The sequence below is a fragment of the Protopterus annectens genome, chromosome 17.part0 (genome assembly GCF_019279795.1).
Source record: "Protopterus annectens isolate FY-2018-M chromosome 17.part0, PAN1.0, whole genome shotgun sequence".
Classification (NCBI taxonomy): Eukaryota; Metazoa; Chordata; order Ceratodontiformes; family Protopteridae; genus Protopterus; species Protopterus annectens.
The window spans coordinates 787,138,428-787,154,981 of NC_056751.1; positions in this window are offsets into that span (position 1 = coordinate 787,138,428).

The following is a 16,554-nucleotide window of genomic DNA, read 5'->3' on the forward strand; positions in this document are numbered from 1 at the left end:
AAAGGACTAGTGGAACATCATATTCAGTGAAGGGTCTGATAAAGGACAAGTGGAACATCATATTCAGTGATGGGTCTGATAAAGGACTAGTGGAACATCATATTCAGTGACGGGTCTGATAAAGGACAAGTGGAACATCATATTCAGTGATGGGTCTGATAAAGGGCAAGTGGAACATCATATTCAGTGACGGGTCTGATAAAGGACAAGTGGAACATCATATTCAGTGATGGGTCTGATAAAGGACAAGTGGAACATCATATTCAGTGACGGGTCTGATAAAGGACAAGTGGAACATCATATTCAGTGATGGGTCTGATAAAGGACAAGTGGAACATCATATTCAGTGATGGGTCTGATAAAGGACGTGTGGAACATCATATTCAGTGATGGGTCTGATAAAGGATGAGTGGAGCATCATATTCAGTGATAGGTCTGATAAAGGACAAGTGGAACGTCATATTCAGTGATGGGTCTGATAAAGGACAAGTGGAACATCATATTCAGTGATGGGTCTGATAAAGGACAAGTGGAACGTCATATTGAATGATGGGTCTGATAAAGGACAGTGGAACATCATATTCAGTGATGGGTCTGATAAAGGACAAGTGGAACATCATACTCAGTGATGGGTCTGATAAAGGATGTGGAACATCATATTCAGTGATGGGTCTGATAAAGGACTAGTGGAACATCATATTCAGTGACGGGTCTGATAAAGGACAAGTGGAACATCAAATTCAGTGATGGGTCTGATAAAGGACAAGTGGAACATCATATTCAGTGATGGGTCTGATAAAGGACTAGTGGAACATCATATTCAGTGACGGGTCTGATAAAGGACAAGTGGAACATCAAATTCAGTGATGGGTCTGATAAAGGATGAGTGGAACATCATATTCAGTGACGGGTCTGATAAAGGACAAGTGGAACATCATATTCAGTGATGGGTCTGATAAAGGATGTGTGGAACATCATATACACTGATGGGTCTGATAATGGACGAATGGAACATCATATTCAGTGATGCGTCTGATAAAGGACAAGTGGAACGTCATATTCAGTGATGGGTTTGATAAAGGACTAGTGGAACATCATATTCCCTGATGGGTCTGATAAAGGACTAGTGGAATGTCATATTCAGTGAGGGGTCTGATAAAGGACAAGTGGAACGTCATATTCAGTGATGGGTCTGATAAAGGACAAGTGGAACATCATATTCAGTGAGGGGTCTGATAAAGGACAAGTGGAACATCATATTCAGTGATGGGTCTGATAAAGGACGTGTGGAACATCATATTCAGTGATGGGTCTGATAAAGGATGAGTGGAACATCATATTCAGTGATGGGTCTGATAAAGGACTAGTGGAACATCATATTCAGTGACGGGTCTGATAAAGGACAAGTGGAACATCAAATTCAGTGATGGGTCTGATAAAGGACAAGTGGAAGGACATATTCAGTGACGGGTCTGATAAAGGACAAGTGGAACATCAAATTCAGTGATGGGTCTGATAAAGGACAAGTGGAACATCATATTCAGTGACGGGTCTGATAAAGGACAAGTGGAACATCATATTCAGTGATGGGTCTGATAAAGGATGTGTGGAACATCATATACACTGATGGGTCTGATAATGGACAAATGGAACATCATATTCAGTGATGCGTCTGATAAATGATGAGTGGAACATCATATTCAGCGATGGGTCTGATAAAGGACAAGTGGAACGTCATATTCAGTGATGGGTTTGATAAAGGACTAGTGGAACATCATATTCCCTGATGGGTCTGATAAAGGACTAGTGGAATGTCATATTCAGTGAGGGGTCTGATAAAGGACAAGTGGAACGTCATATTCAGTGATGGGTCTGATAAAGGACTAGTGGAACATCATATTCAGTGATGGGTCTGATAAAGGATGAGTGGAGCATCATATTCAGTGATGGGTCTGATAAAGGACAAGTGGAACGTCATATTCAGTGATGGGTCTCAGAAAGGACTAGTGGAACACCATATTCAGTGACGGTTCTGATAAGGGACGTGTGAAACGTCATATTCAGTGATGGGTCTGATAAAAGACTAGTGGAACATCATATTCAGTGATGGGTCTGAAAAAGGAAGAGTGAAACGTCATATTCAGTGATGGGTCTGATAAAGGACTAGTGGAATGTCATACTCAGTGATGGGTCTGATAAAGGTCAAGTGGAACATCATATTCAGTGATGGGTCTGATAAAGAACGTGTGGAACATCATATTCAGTGATGGGTCTGATAAAGGATGAGAGGAACATCATATTCAGTGATGGGTCTGATAAAGGACGAGAGGAACATCTAATTCAATGATGGGTCTCATAAAGGACAAGTGGAACATCATATTCAGTGACGGGTCTGATAAAGGACGAGAGGAACATCTAATTCAATGATGGGTCTGATAAAGGACAAGTGGAACATCATATTCAGTGATGGGTCTGATAAAGGACAAGTGGAATATCATATTCAGTGAAGGGTCAGATAAAGGACAAGTGGAACATCATATTCAGTGATGGGTCTGATAAAGGACAAGTGGAATATCATATTCAGTGAAGGGTCTGATAAAGGATTAGTGGAACGTCGTATTCAGTGATGGGTCTGATAAAGGACAAGTGGAACATCATATTCAATAATGGGTCTGATAAAGGACAAGTAGAACATCATATTCAGTGATGGGTCTGATAAAGGAAGAGTGGAACATCATACTCAGTGATGGGTCTGATAAAGGATGAGTGGAACATAATATTCAGTGATGGATCTGCTAAAGGACAAGTGGAGCATCATATTCACTGATGGGTCTGATAAAGGACAAGTGGAACATCATATTCTGGAATGGGTCTGTTAAGGGATGAGTGGAACTTCATATTCAGTGTTGGGTCTGATAAAGGACAAGTGGAGCATCATATTCAGTGGTGGGTCTGATAAAGGACAAGTGGAACATCATATTCACTGATGGGTCTGATAAAGGAAGAGTGGAACATCATATTGAGTGATGGGTCAGATAAAGGACTAGTGGAATGTCATATTCAGTGATGGGTCTGATAAAGGACAAGTGGAACATCATATTCAGTGATGGGTCTGATAAAGGACAAGTGGAACATCATATTCAGTGATGGGTTTGATAAAGGACTAGTGGAACGTCATACTCAGTGATGGGTCTGATAAAGGATGAGTGGAACATCATATTCAATGATGGGTCTGATAAAGGAAGAGTGGAACATCATATTCACTGATGGGTCTGATAAAGGACAAGTGGAACATCATATTCACTGATGGGTCTGATAAAGGACGAGTGGAACGTCATATTGAGTGATGGGTCAGATAAAGGACTATTGGAATGTCATATTCAGTGATGGGTCTGTTAAAGGACAAGTGGAACATCATATTCAGCGATGGGTCTGATAAACGATGAGTGGAACATCATATTCAGTGATGCGTCTGATAAAGGAAGAGTGGAACATCATATTCAGTGACGGGTCTGATAAAGGACTAGTGGAATGTCATATTCAGTGATGGGTCTGATAAAGGACATGTGGAACATCATATTCACTGATTGGTCTGATAAAGGACAAGTGGAACATCATTTTCAGTGACGGGTTTGATAAAGGGCTAGTGGAATGTCATACTCAGTGATGGGTCTGATAAAGGACAAGTGGAACATCATACTCAGTGATGGGTCTGATAAAGGACGTGTGGAACATCATATTCACTGATGGGTCTGATAAAGGACGTGTGGAACATCATATTCACTGATGGGTCTGATAAAGGATGTGTGGAACATAATATTCACTGATGGGTCTGATAAAGGACGTGTAGAACATCATATTCACTGATGGGTCTGACAAAGGACGAATGGAACATCATATTCTGTGATGGGTCTGATAAAGGATGAGTGGAACATCATATTCAGTGATGGGTCTGATAAAGGACGTGTGGAACATCATATTCTGTGATGGGTCTGATAAAGGATGAGTGGAACATCATATTCAGTGATGGGTCTGATAAAGGACATGTGGAATGTCATACTGAGTGATGGGTTTGATAAAGGACTAGTGGAATGTCATATTCAGTGACAGGTCTGATAAAGGACAAGTGGAACATCATATTCACTGATGGGTCTGATAAAGAACGTGTGGAACATCATATTCACTGATGGGTCTGATAAAGGACGTGTGGAACATCATATTCACTGATGGGTCTGATAAAGGACGTGTGGAACATCTTATTCACTGATGGGTCTGATAAAGGATGTGTAGAACATCATATTCACTGATGGGTCTAATAAAGGACGAATAGAACATCATATTCTGTGATGGGTCTGATAAAGGATGAGTGGAACATCATATTCAGTGATGGGTCTGATAAAGGACAAGTGGAACGTCATATTGAGTGATGGGTCTGATAATGGACTAGTGGAATGTCATATTCAGTGATGGGTCTGATAAAGGACGTGTGGAACATCATATTCAGTGATGGGTCTGATAACGGATGTGTGTAACATCATATTCAGTGATGGGTCTGAGAAAAGATGTGTGGAACATCATATTGAGTGATTGGTCAGATAAAGGACTAGTGGAATGTTATATTCAGTGATGGGTCTGTTAAAGGATGAGTGGAACATCATATTCAGTGATGGGTCTGATAAAGGACAAGTGGAACATCATATTCAATGACAGGTCTGATAAAGGACAAGTGGAACATCATATTCAGTGATGGGTCTGATAAAGGACAAGTGGAACGTCATATTCAGTGACGGGTTTGATAAAGGACTAGTGGAATGTCATATTCAGTGATGGGTCTGATAAAGGACATGTGGAACATCATATTCACTGATTGGTCTGTTAAAGGACAAGTGGAACATCATATTCAGTGACAGGTTTGATAAAGGACTAGTGGAATGTCATATTCAGTGATGGGTCTGATAAAGGACAAGTGGAACATCATACTCAGTGATGGGTCTGATAAAGGACGTGTGGAACATCATATTCACTGATGGGTCTGATAAAGGACGTGTGGAACATCATATTCACTGATGGGTCTGATAAAGGACGTGTGGAACATAATATTCACTGATGGGTCTGATAAAGGACGTATAGAACATCATATTCACTGATCGGTCTGACAAAGGATGAATGGAACATCATATTCTGTGATGGGTCTGATAAAGGATGAGTGGAATATCATATTCAGTGATGGGTCTGATAAAGTACAAGTGGAATGTCATATTGAGTGATGGGTCTGATAAAGGACTAGTGGAATGTCATATTCAGTGATGGGTCTGATAAAGGATGTGTGGAACATCATATTCAGTGATGGGTCTGATAAAGGACGTGTGGAACATCATATTCTGTGATGGGTCTGATAAAGGATGAGTGGAACATCATATTCAGTGATGGGTCTGATAAAGGACAAGTGGAATGTCATATTGAGTGACGGGTTTGATAAAGGACTAGTGGAATGTCATATTCAGTGACGGGTCTGATAAAGGACAAGTGGAACATCATATTCAGTGATGGGTCTGATAAAGGACGTGTGGAACATCATATTCACTGATGGGTCTGATAAAGGACGTGTGGAACATCATATTCACTGATGGGTCTGATAAAGGACGTGTGGAACATCATATTCACTGATGGGTCTGATAAAGGACATGTAGAACATCATATTCACTGATGGGTCTGATAAAGGACGAATAGAACATCATATTCTGTGATGGGTCTGACAAAGGATGAGTGGAACATCATATTCAGTGATGGGTCTGATAAAGGACAAGTGGAACATCATATTGAGTGATGGGTCTGATAAAGGACTAGTGGAATGTCATATTCAGTGATGGGTCTGATAAAGGACGTGTGGAACATCATATTCAGTGATGGGTCTGATAAAGGATGTGTGGAACATCATATTCAGTGATGGGTCTGATAAAAGATGAGTGGAACATCATATTGAGTGATGGGTCAGATAAAGGACTAGTGGAATGTTATATTCAGTGATGGGTCTGATAAAGGATGAGTGGAACATCATATTCAGTGATGGGTCTGATAAAGGACTAGTGGAACATCATATTCAGTGACGGGTCTGATAAAGGACAAGTGGAACATCATATTCAGTGATGGGTCTGATAAAGGACAAGTGGAACATCATATTCAGTGACGGGTCTGATAAAGGACAAGTGGAACATCATATTCAGTGATGGGTCTGATAAAGGACGTGTGGAACATCATATTCACTGATGGGTCTGATAATGGACAAATGGAACATCATATTCAGTGATGCGTCTGATAAAGGATGAGTGGAACATCATATTCAGCGATGGGTCTGATAAAGGACAAGTGGAACGTCATATTGAGTGATGGGTCTGATAAAGGACTAGTGGAATGTCATATTCAGTGATGGGTCTGATAAAGGACGTGTGGAACATCATATTCAGTGATGGGTCTGATAAAGGATGTGTGGAACATCATATTCAGTGATGGGTCTGATAAAGGACAAGTGGAACATCATATTCAGTGATGGGTCTGATAAAGGACAAGTGGAACATCATATTCAGTGATGGGTTTGATAAAGGACTAGTGGAATGTCATATTCAGTGATGGGTCTGATAAAGGATGAGTGGAACGTCATATTCAGTGATGGGTCTGATAAAGGACAAGTGGAACATCATATTCAGTGATTGGTCTGATAAAGGACTAGTGGAATGTCATATTCAGTGATGGGTCTGATAAAGGACGAGTGGAACATCATATTCAATGATGGGTCTGATAAAGGACAAGTGGAACATCATATTCAGTGATGGGTCTGATAAAGGACGTGTGGAACTTCATATTCAGTGATCGGTCTGATAAAGGATGAGTGCAACATCATATTCAATGATGGGTCTGATAAAGGAAGAGTGGAACATAATATTCAGTGATAGGTCTCATAAAGGACAAGTGGAACATCATATTCAGTGACGGGTTTGATAAAGGACTAGTGGAATGTCATATTCAGTGATGGGTCTGATAAAGGACAAGTGGAACGTCGTATTCAGTGATGGGTCTGATAAAGGACTAGTGGAACATCATATTCCATGATGGGTCTGATAAAGGACTAGTGGAATATCATATTCAGTGAGGGGTCTGATAAAGGACAAGTGGAACGTCATATTCAGTGATGGGTCTGATAAAGGACAAGTGGAACGTCATATTCAGTGATGGGTCTCATAAAGGACTAGTGGAACATCATATTCAGTGACGGGTCTGATAAGGGACGTGTGGAACGTCATATTCAGTGATGGGTCTGATAAAAGACTAGTGGAACATCATATTCAGTGATGGGTCTGAAAAAGGAAGAGTGAAACGTCATATTCAGTGATGGGTCTGATAAAGGACTAGTGGAATGTCATATTCAGTGATGGGTCTGATAAAGGTCAAGTGGAACATCATATTCAGTGATGGGTCTGATAAAAGACAAGTGGAACATCATATTCAATGATGGGTCTGATAAAGGACAAGTGGAACATCATATTCAGTGATGGGTCTGATAAAGAACGTGTGGAACATCATATTCAGTGATGGGTCTGATAAAGGATGAGAGGAACATCATATTCAGTGATGGGTCTGATAAAGGACGAGAGGAACATCTAATTCAATGATGGGTCTGATAAAGGACAAGTGGAACATCATATTCAGTGATGGGTCTGATAAAGGACAAGTGGAATATCATATTCAGTGAAGGGTCAGATAAAGGATTAGTGGAATGTCGTATTCAGTGATGGGTCTGATAAAGGACAAGTGGAACATCATTTTCAGTGACGGGTCTGATAAAGGATTAGTGGAACGTCGTATTCAGTGATGGGTCTGATAAAGGACAAGTGGAATATCATATTCAGTGAATGGTCTGATAAAGGATTAGTGGAACGTCGTATTCAGTGATGGGTCTGATAAAGGACAAGTGGAACATCATATTCAATAATGGGTCTGATAAAGGACAAGTAGAACATCATATTCAGTGATGGGTCTGATAAAGGAAGAGTGGAACATCATACTCAGTGATGGGTCTGATAAAGGATGAGTGGAACATCATATTCAGTGATGGATCTGCTAAAGGACAAGTGGAGCATCATATTCACTGATGGGTCTGATAAAGGACAAGTGGAACATCATATTCAGCGATGGGTCTGTTAAGGGATGAGTGGAACTTCATATTCAGTGTTGGGTCTGATAAAGGACAAGTGGAACATCATATTCACTGATGGGTCTGATAAAGGACGAGTGGAACATCATATTGAGTGATGGGTTTGATAAAGGACTAGTGGAACGTCATACTCAGTGATGGGTCTGATAAAGGATGAGTGGAACATCATATTCAGTGATGGGTCTGATAAAGGACAAGTGGAATGTCATATTGAGTGACGGGTTTGATAAAGGACTAGTGGAATGTCATATTCAGTGACGGGTCTGATAAAGGACAAGTGGAACATCATATTCAGTGATGGGTCTGATAAAGGACGTGTGGAACATCATATTCACTGATGGGTCTGATAAAGGACGTGTGGAACATCATATTCACTGATGGGTCTGATAAAGGACGTGTGGAACATCATATTCACTGATGGGTCTGATAAAGGACGTGTAGAACATCATATTCACTGATGGGTCTGATAAAGGACGAATAGAACATCATATTCTGTGATGGGTCTGATAAAGGATGAGTGGAACATCATATTCAGTGATGGGTCTGATAAAGGACAAGTGGAACGTCATATTGAGTGATGGGTCTGATAAAGGACTAGTGGAATGTCATATTCAGTGATGGGTCTGATAAAGGACGTGTGGAACATCATATTCAGTGATGGGTCTGATAAAGGATGTGTGGAACATCATATTCAGTGATGGGTCTGATAAAAGATGAGTGGAACATCATATTGAGTGATGGGTCAGATAAAGGACTAGTGGAATGTTATATTCAGTGATGGGTCTGATAAAGGATGAGTGGAACATCATATTCAGTGATGGGTCTGATAAAGGACTAGTGGAACATCATATTCAGTGACGGGTCTGATAAAGGACAAGTGGAACATCATATTCAGTGATGGGTCTGATAAAGGACAAGTGGAACATCATATTCAGTGACGGGTCTGATAAAGGACAAGTGGAACATCATATTCAGTGATGGGTCTGATAAAGGACGTGTGGAACATCATATTCACTGATGGGTCTGATAATGGACGAATGGAACATCATATTCAGTGATGCGTCTGATAAAGGATGAGTGGAACATCATATTCAGCGATGGGTCTGATAAAGGACAAGTGGAACGTCATATTGAGTGATGGGTCTGATAAAGGACTAGTGGAATGTCATATTCAGTGATGGGTCTGATAAGGGATGTATGGAACATCATATTCAGTGATGGGTCTGATAAAGGATGTGTGGAACATCATATTTAGTGATGGGTCTGATAAAGGACAAGTGGAACATCATATTCAGTGATGGGTCTGATAAAAGACGATTGGAACGTCATATTCAGTGACGGGTTTGATAAAGGACTAGTGGAATGTCATATTCAGTGATGGGTCTGATAAAGGATGAGTGGAACGTCATATTCAGTGATGGGTCTGATAAAGGACAAGTGGAACATCATATTCAGTGATTGGTCTGATAAAGGACTAGTGGAATGTCATATTCAGTGATGGGTCTGATAAAGGACGAGTGGAACATCATATTCAATGATGGGTCTGATAAAGGACAAGTGGAACATCATATTCAGTGATGGGTCTGATAAAGGACGTGTGGAACTTCATATTCAGTGATCGGTCTGATAAAGGATGAGTGGAACATCATATTCATTGATGGGTCTGATAAAGGAAGAGTGGAACATAATATTCAGTGATGGGTCTAATAAAGGACAAGTGGAACATCATATTCCGTGACGGGTCTGATAAAGGACTAGTGGAACATCATATTCAGTGAAGGGTCTGATAAAGGACAAGTGGAACATCATATTCAGTGATGGGTCTGATAAAGGGCAAGTGGAACATCATATTCAGTGACGGGTCTGATAAAGGACTAGTGGAACATCATATTCAGTGATGGGTCTGATAAAGGACAAGTGGAACATCATATTCAGTGATGGGTCTGATAAAGGACAAGTGGAACATCATATTCAGTGATGGGTCTGATAAAGGACTAGTGGAACATCATATTCAGTGACGGGTCTGATAAAGGACAAGTGGAACATCATATTCAGTGATGGGTCTGATAAAGGACTAGTGGAACATCATATTCAGTGATGGGTCTGATAAAGGAAGAGTGGAACATCATATTCAGTGATGGGTCTGATAAAGGACTAATGGAACATCATATTCAGTGATGGGTCTGATAAAGGATGAGTGGAACATCATATTCAGTGATGGGTCTGATAAAAGACTAGTGGAACATCATATTCAGTGATGGGTCTGAAAAAGGAAGAGTGAAACATCATATTCTGTGATGGGTCTGATAAAGGATGAGTGGAACATCATATTCAGTGATGGGTCTGATAAAGGTCAAGTGGAACATCATATTCAGTGATGGGTCTGATAAAAGACAAGTGGAACATCATATTCAATGATGGGTCTGATAAAGGACAAGTGGAACATCATATTCAGTGATGGGTCTGATAAAGAACGTGTGGAACATCATATTCAGTGATGGGCCTGATAAAGGATGAGAGGAACATCATATTCAGTGATGGGTCTGATAAAGGACGAGAGGAACATCTAATTCAATGATGGGTCTGATAAAGGACAAGTGGAACATCGTATTCAGTGACGGGTCTGATAAAGGACGAGAGGAACATCTATTTCAATGATGGGTCTGATAAAGGATAAGTGGAACATCATATTCAGTGATGGGTCTGATAAAGGACAAGTGGAACATCATTTTCAGTGACGGGTCTGATAAAGGATTAGTGGAACGTTGTATTCAGTGATGGGTCTGATAAAGGACAAGTGGAATATCATATTCAGTGAAGGGTCTGATAAAGGATTAGTGGAACATCGTATTCAGTGATGGGTCTGATAAAGGACAAGTGGAACATCATATTCAATGATGGGTCTGATAAAGGACAAGTAGAACATCATATTCAGTGATGGGTCTGGTAAAGGAAGAGTGGAACATCATACTCAGTGATGGGTCTGATAAAGGATGAGTGGAACATCATATTCAGTGATGGATCTGCTAAAGGACAAGTGGAGCATCATATTCACTGATGGGTCTGATAAAGGACAAGTGGAACATCATATTCAGCGATGGGTCTGATAAAGGATGAGTGGAACATCATATTCAGTGATGCATCTGATAAAGGACAAGTGGAGCATCATATTCAGTGGTGGGTCTGATAAAGGACAAGTGGAACATCATATTCACTGATGGGTCTGATAAAGGACGAGTGGAACATCATATTGAGTGATGGGTTTGATAAAGGACTAGTGGAACGTCATACTCAGTGATGGGTCTGATAAAGGATGAGTGGAACATCATATTCAATGATGGGTCTGATAAAGGAAGAGTGGAACATCATATTCAGTGACGGGTCTGATAAAGGATTAGTGGAATGTCATATTCAGTGACGGGTTTGATAAAGGACTAGTGGAATGTCATATTCAGTGATGGGTCTGATAAAGGACATGTGGAACATCATATTCACTGATTGGTCTGATAAAGGACAAGTGGAACATCATATTCAGTGACGGGTTTGATAAAGGACTAGTGGAATGTCATATTCAGTGATGGGTCTGATAAAGGACAAGTGGAACATCATATTCAGTGATGGGTCTGATAAAGGACGTGTGGAACATCATATTCACTGATGGGTCTGATAAAGGACGTGTGGAACATCATATTCACTGATGGGTCTGATAAAGGACGTGTGGAACATAATATTCACTGATGGGTCTGATAAAGGATGTGTAGAACATCATATTCACTGATGGGTCTGACAAAGGACGAATGGAACATCATATTCTGTGATGGGTCTGATAAAGGATGAGTGGAACATCATATTCAGTGATGGGTCTGATAAAGGACAAGTGGAATGTCATATTGAGTGATGGGTCTGATAAAGGACTAGTGGAATGTCATATTCAGTGATGGGTCTGATAAAGGACGTGTGGAACATCATATTCAGTGATGGGTCTGATAAAGGACGTGTGGAACATCATATTCAGTGATGGGTCTGATAAAAGATGAGTGGAACATCATATTGAGTGATGGGTCAGATAAAGGACTAGTGGAATGTTATATTCAGTGATGGGTCTGATAAAGGATGAGTGGAACATCATATTCAGTGATGGGTCTGATAAAGGACTAGTGGAACATCATATTCAGTGATGGGTCTGATAAAGGACAAGTGGAACATCATATTCAGTGACGGGTCTGATAAAGGACAAGTGGAACATCATATTCAGTGATGGGTCTGATAAAGGACGTGTGGAACATCATATTCACTGATGGGTCTGATAATGGACGAATGGAACATCATATTCAGTGATGCGTCTGATAAAGGATGAGTGGAACATCATATTCAGCGATGGGTCTGATAAAGGACAAGTGGAACGTCATATTGAGTGATGGGTCTGATAAAGGACTAGTGGAATGTCATATTCAGTGATGGGTCTGATAAAGGATGTGTGGAACATCATATTCAGTGATGGGTCTGATAAAGAACGTGTGGAACATCATATTCAGTGATGGGTCTGATAAAGGACAAGTGGAACATCATATTCAGTGATGGGTCTGATAAAAGACGAGTGGAACATCATATTCAGTGACGGGTTTGATAAAGGACTAGTGGAATGTCATATTCAGTGATGGGTCTGATAAAGGATGAGTGGAATGTCATATTCAGTGACGGGTCTGATAAAGGATGAGTGGAATTTCATATTCAGTGGGTAAAGGATGGGTGGGGTGGTTGGATCTTGAAGGTATTCCCTTGTAAATTAACTGGGCCAGATAAAGATTTTCCTGATCACGGTGGAAACCTAATTGAATGAAAGCTATCCATATAAGTATCTAAGTCTTTTATTGATGGTTTCTGTCTGAAGGGAAGTACCACTTTTTACATATCAGGAGGGAACAACTTTTTTGACAAACAGTACTATGCTGCCCTTTTTTCATTTAGTTTGACAAATTTTTCGATACACAGTGTATGCACGTATTCCTTCCCTTGCTGGAACTGTTTGGCATCAGAGGGTGACAGGATAACATTGCCCAGTTTGCTCTCATCAGCAGACATTGTCAACCACATTTACTGAATATTGGCTTGGATGTCTGCAAAATAAATGCTAAGCAGGAGAGCTCCAGAAGTGATCCTTGTGGCTCCCCACTAGTTATTTATTTATTTTATTTTTTTTTACACTTGTTGACAGGGATAGTCTGACTGGATTCATGTCCATTTTCAGTGGAGGCTCAGGGAGGAAAGCTCCAAAAATTTATGAAATAGTTATTTACAGTCAAGGGAAACATAAAAAGTTATATACAAGAAAGTAAAGTATAAAAAGTTTAGCAGATAAAAAACTGATACACAATTCAGAGATCTATAATTAAAATTATACAGTTTTGCATATCACACAATATATACAACTGACAGTCAGGACAAAGGTTCATCAGTAAAAATTTTCTCCAAAGCCAACTTCATGCTACTCAAATCAGAAGTGACAAACTTCATGACACCCATGCAGACAGGATCTGAAAGTTCGACTGCTGAGTCCTACACTAAGGCACTGTATGAGCACATCCACTCGTGCATGAATCGTGCCATCCCAAATAGAACCAAGATGCTCTCCTCTAAAAAAAGGAAGCAAATCTGGTGGTCCCCTGCTATAAACAAACTATACAACAGAAGGAATAAACTGTTGCAGAAAAGAGGAAATTTCCAGGATGCAAAAAACTCCCTTACTAGCCTCAGTAAGAAGCTGAGATCCCTCATAAAATCCACAAAAGCTAGTTATGAAAATAAAATTGCCAAAGAATCCAAAGATAACCACAGGGCATTCTGTAGTTATGTCAAGAATCTAAATGGCAATGCTCAGATCTGCTCTAAGCTACAACAGAATGGCATTAAATATACTGTTCCCAAGGATATTGCCAATATCCTGGCAGATCGATTTAGTGCCAACTTCACCCCCCTCTCACCCCCTAAATGGCCCATCTCAATACCAAAAGATTGCCAAATTCTGGTAATCACGGCCACACAGGTAGAAACCGCACTCTCCAAAGCTAAGAATACAGCATCCATGGGACCAGATGACATCCTGGGCTGTGTACTACATGAACTGCAAAATGAACTGGCACCTCACCTAAGTGTCATGTTTAATCATAGTCTCACCTCAGGCTTCATGCCCACTGAGTGGTGCACAGCTACAGTTATCCCAGTCCACAAGGGGGGATTCACCTTGGATCCCGGAAACTACCGTCCCATCAGTCTGATGAGCCTGATCTGCAAGGGCATGGAACACATCATCATGGAACTTATAAACAGAGACATTGGCAACCTTCAAATACTGGACCCCACCCAGTTTGGGTTTGTGAAGGGCCGATCTTGTCTCCTGAACCTGGTTGACTTCTTCTAATCAGTCTCCAGAGCTGTGGACGAGGGTAAGGCGGGCCACACAGCCTATCTGGACCTCGTCAAGGCCTTTGCCACCATCCCCCACTCTGGAAACATATATAAACTTACTAAGCTGGGCACAAATTCCTATGTCACTTGATGGGTTGCCAGCTGGCTTACTGACAGAACCCACACTGTAAAAGTAGCCGACTCCAAATCCAGCTCCATAAAAATGACAAGTGGAGTACCTCAGGGTTCAGTCCTGAGACCACTCTTGTTTGGCATCTACTTCTCTGAAGTACAGGCCAACACTAAGGGACTCTGGCTAGCAAAGTTCACAGATGACAGCAAACTGGGAGCCATTATTGAATCCCCAAATGGTGTGGATATTCTACAAAAGGGCCTTACAGAAACAGATGCTTGGTGCCAGAGCCATGGGCTCAAGCTTAATGCCAAGAAATGTATAGTTATCCCCTTTAGAAAAAAAATATTCCCATGAATTACCACATAAGTGGCAGCACACTAAACATCGAAAGTGTGATGAAAGACTTAGGAACACAGGTGGACAGTGGTCTCACCTTCGATAACCACATCACTGCATCAATCAGGAAATCCTTCTATGTGGCACACCTCATCACTAAGGGCTTTTCATCCAGAAAAAAGGAGGTCATTGTCCCACTGTACTCATCCCTCATCAGACCCATTATAGAGTATAATGCCCCATTTGGTATGTACCTCACAAGACATCTGCAACAACTGGAAAGGCCGCAGAAATACCTCACTAAAAGAATCACAGGCCTAAAGCAGATGCCATATGCTGACCATCTAAAAAAACTCCAGCTATACTCTGTGGCATATCGTCTACTCAGAGGTGGTCTCTGCTCAACGTACAAGGCCATGTCAAACCCTGAGCTGTTGGACATGCAAAGAAATGATAAAGAGTGTGAAAATAAGGGGCCCTAATATAGAGCCTTGAGGGACTCCTAGAGTGACAGAAAGAAGGGAGGAGGGTTTATCTTCCCATATGACTGCCCATTGTCTTCCACTTAGATAAGAAAGGAACCATTGTATGGAGTGACTGTTTAGGGACAGTTTGTTAACAGTTTGTAAGAGTACTTGGTGATTAACCATGTCAAAGGCCTTGGAAAGGTCTAGGAACAAGGCCGAGGATAGGCTGTTGTTGTTACGGTTAGAATAGATAGTGTTGGTGAAAGAAAGGATGGCTGAGGAGTTACTGTGGTGTGTTCTAAAACCATGCTGGCAGTTTGCTAGTAGTTTATGTTGCAAGAGGCAGTGTATGAGTTGTTTGTGGATTCACTTTTCAATTATTTTTGCTAGGAGGGAAAGGATGGCCATTGGCCTATAGTTAGAGAGTTCCTTTGAGCTATCACCTTTGTGGAGTGGGATAACGTGTGATATTTTCTAGAGACTGGGAGAGAGGCCTCAGATATGGTTTGAGTGATCAGAACTGAGACAGGATATGCTATGATACCAGCAGATCTTTGTAGATATTCTGAGGGGAGAAGATCAGCTGAAAGAGTGGTAGGTTTGAGTTTTTTAAGTAAGGTTCTAATGAGGGAGGTGGGAACCTTTTGGAAGGCAAAGGATAGTGTATCACTGGACGTAGGGATTATTGCTATAGGGCATGTGGGACTAAGTTTGCTAGCAAAGGCCTGGATGATTTCAGTGAAGAAGGAGTTAAAGGCATTGGCAATGTACTCAGGGGTGTTTTGGGTTGTAGCTGAGGGGGTTGGGTAGTAGTTTTACCTGGGTGTAGCAGTTTATTAATATCTGCCTAGAACTTCTGAGGTTTATTAGAGTGTTTCTACAATGTTTCATCCAGAGAGGGCCCAGAACTGATCCCTGTGGTACCCCACTAGTTACAATGTTACATTGAGAGAAGACACAGAACTGATTCCTGCAGTATCCCACTTGCTCCATGTTACATT